The 3,575-nt window shown below is 45.5% G+C and overlaps 1 pseudogene; it reads left to right on the plus strand.

Moving 5' to 3' along the window:
• Positions 1 to 1,081: 1,081 nt before the first annotated feature.
• On the plus strand, positions 1,082 to 3,261 carry LOC144126943 (uncharacterized; annotated as a pseudogene).
• Positions 3,262 to 3,575: the final 314 nt, after the last annotated feature.

Here is a 3,575-nt window from a genome sequence, read left to right on the forward strand (position 1 = left end):
CTAGATAGCCGCGGACCAAGGGCTCCCGACCACCTAGCACAGACTCAAAAACCACACCGCGGATCCACAGGTAGACTAAATAAATGTTTATCGTTTATCCTCCTAAACCTCATCGTCTGGGACAACGAACTGCTTAGTTTTTAGCCAACGCATCATAATCGTCATAGTACAGTAGTCATAGTATCTGATCTGCAATGTCCGCCGGTTCTAGAGACAAGCCCGACATCTAGTCCAATCCAATTTGACACAGTGGTGGTTACGGGTATTTTCTTTCCTTTGTCGTTACCGTCGTTGTGCTACCATACCGTCGTCGCTGCAATCAGTACCGCTTGCGTTTGTTATTAAGCCAACAAGCAATAAAATGAGTCTTCTTCCGACGAAAAAGACACGTAAGCGCTATCTTGACAAAAATGAAGCATTCGTGGCGCCGAAGTCCACGGATTACTAGAAAAAGCAGCGAAAACGCTCCGAGGCCCTACGCGGATCAGTTCTTGCCGGGGAGACAGCGTCAAGAGATGATCCTTCAGAATGCGCTCATGCATCAACTCAGCCATCATGCAAAGCCAGTGGTTGAACCGCGGACAAGAGGTCATCAATTACGACATGTACACACAGGAATGTGCAACCGTGTACCGGCGCAGCCGTCGTCCAGTGCCAGAAGTTCGACAGCAAGCTCAGGGCCATCTCTCGACATCTGCTCCTTCCGACGGGCGCAGTGCTGAAAGGATTGATGAGGGCACGCTTGGAGTGACACTCAACACGTGGAGTAATGCGACCGTGTACTGGCGCAGCAGTCCTCCAGTGTGAATAATTTGACAGCGATTACAGCGTCGTCCTCGGCATCACCTCTTTCAGACTACAGGGCCGATGTGGCCGATGAGGGCATCTCCGGGACTGAGCGTACAGTTGAACCTGCTTATGAACCGCGGCATCCTTCACCATCGAGCTCCGCATCTGCACTTTCAGATGACTATGCCGAATTGACTGATGAGGACATCCCGACTCGTAGAGTGACAGTGGGCACATGGAGGATGACGACACAAGTGGCAGTGAATGTGAGTAAGCCGAAAACCTAGATGCAATGTTGGATTAAAATGAGCTCCTGGCATGTGGCTTTGCAGATTTAGATTTGGAAACATTACCTAGCTCTACGACATCCAAGGCAGCCGCAATTGTAACGATTATGGCCTTTGTTGTTGCTCACGGGCTCACTACGGTTGCTTTGGATGATCTGCTAGCTCTCATTGACGGCCTTTTTGGCTATAGAGGAAATGTGCTCCCGCGTTCAAAACACTTGTTTAGGAAGCTGTGGGCTTCAGGGGTAAAGCGAGTCGCAAACCATTTTTTTTACTGTAGCGTCTGTGGCAACCTTCTCAAGCCAGTGACTGGGGCATCCAAGATGAAGTGCGCTGCCTGTGTCCTGGATAGTGATGTGAGATCACTGAAGGAGAAGGGGGATTTTTTTCTAATTATGGATTTAAAGGAGCCGCTGAGGACTTTGATAGCAAGAACAAAAGCTGCGCTCTACAAGAACATTGTCAATTTGAAAGATGTGAAAGAGCAACGACGACCCTGAGAGACATCACAAGCGGGAGCACTTGCAGGGAGCTACGCCACAGTGATCGGCTGAACTGTATGGTCCTGACGCTAACTTTCAACACATATAGAAGTTCCGTCTTAACACCCTCTTTATTATCAGTGTCGCCCATACAGTTTCTGGTTAACGAGCTGCCACCCAGTCTCAGGACGAAAAACTGCTTGGTTGGTGGCCTTTGGTTTGAAGGCACCCTGATATGCCCCTGTTCATGAGGAAGTTTGTAGATGAAGTGAGCAAAGTGGGTCGTATTATCTGGGAAGAAGCTTCAACAACAATGAGATCAGCAGTATATGCTATATGCTGTTGTGTAGATGCTCCTGCTCGTGCTGCCATTACCAACATGGTGCAATTCAATGGAATGTTTGGCTTTCCCTGGTGTTACGCCTGTGGAGAACATCTCGAAGGTAGAGTGCTGTGATAAGTTTGATGTATTTATTAGGCTATCTGTTTTTATATGAGTATGTTGTTAAGTAAAGTCTTTAAGTAATTATTTCCCTTGCCTTGAAAGAAGACTGCATATCTTCTGGCAACAGAACTTTCGCATCAGGAGTGCACACAAAGCATAGAACCCGCTAAAGGTGTAATAAGCATTTCGTCTTGAGGAACTGAAGATATGGAGTTCATGTACAATTTGTTTACAGCATAACGGGCGGTTCTGTGGTAATGTTTCATGCCTTGCACATTTGACTCTACCCTGAATCTGAGTCTTTTCTTCTAGGTTAGCCAATCCACTCAGTGCCTTTTCATACTTCTGTTACCCTCACAGGGCAAATATGTTGCAGATAAACTCCATTCATTCATTCCTTCGAGTTCTCGGAACTTGCTAAAGGCAAACCCTTTGGCAATTTCTCTCCATTCCCTTTTCAGCAGTTCTTCATAGCCTACATGAAGGCACATAGGCATTGAGACGACATGGCGAAAGACCTACTTAGTCTTCACTCATAGCTTTAGATTTTGTGCTAAAGCTAATGCAATGTACAGGCTCGTCTACTTTTAACGTTACATGTATGCGTCGTTTGTTGGGTAAATGCAAACTAATTAGGTCGCGCAGGCAGTTGTCATTGTTCTTGGGCTTCTTCCACGGGAACAATAAAATGGCCATTACTGTCGTCATGTGCGGAGCTGTGACTGAACTGCAATCATGTCTTTGTGTTCACTTCAGAAGGGGATGACTGTTAGACAGTTTTTATATAACTGTCAGCTTTTGGAGGCTGTGAGTATCGAAGATGTGCTGCTAAAAATTATGGTTTGTTTGGGCCCGCAAATTTTCAGGAAAAATATATACTAGTGGTAGCCGTAGTTTGTTGGTGACAGTAGTGTATCAGTGATAAATATTTTCCTTGCTATATTATTTGAACCCTTATTAATCCACAAGTCACTTGTATTTTCTGCCAAGTTATAAAATTAGTCTGTTTATTTCAGGTGGGCGGCGACACGTGCAAGACACGATGAATGACAAGTGGACACCAAAGGGAATGCTTCGGTAAATGAAGTTTTATCTTGATGTCAATGAACCAGTAAATGGAGAGAAGGGGCGATCGCCACTTACTCACTTGAAGCAGTTCAACGTGGTCTTTGGGCAGACAGTGGAGTACATGCACTGCGTGCTTCTTGGCGTAACCAGGCGCCTCACTAACAACTGGCTTGACTCTTGCAACAGCTAAGAACCCTTTTACATAGGTTGGTATTACTGTACTTATTTGTGTAACTGCATGCATGCAAGCTTCTCAGTTTTGAGTGAAGTGTGATCGCACTCCATAACTGCTTCTAGTGCAGTTGAAAGTTTCAGCTGACCTAAGGGCCACTAAGAATGAATACTTAATTAATTTTCTTTCACCCAACTGATTGCTGTGCTGCTTGCTATAAACTGTAATCATGTTTGCTAGCTCATTTTCAAGCATTTAAATGAACACTAAATGGTGGCTGCAACAACACGGACAAATGGGCAAGCTGGTTGAGCCTAATTTTGATGACCGCA

This window comes from Amblyomma americanum, chromosome 1 (assembly GCF_052857255.1).
Source record: "Amblyomma americanum isolate KBUSLIRL-KWMA chromosome 1, ASM5285725v1, whole genome shotgun sequence".
NCBI classification, from domain to species: Eukaryota; Metazoa; Arthropoda; class Arachnida; order Ixodida; family Ixodidae; genus Amblyomma; species Amblyomma americanum.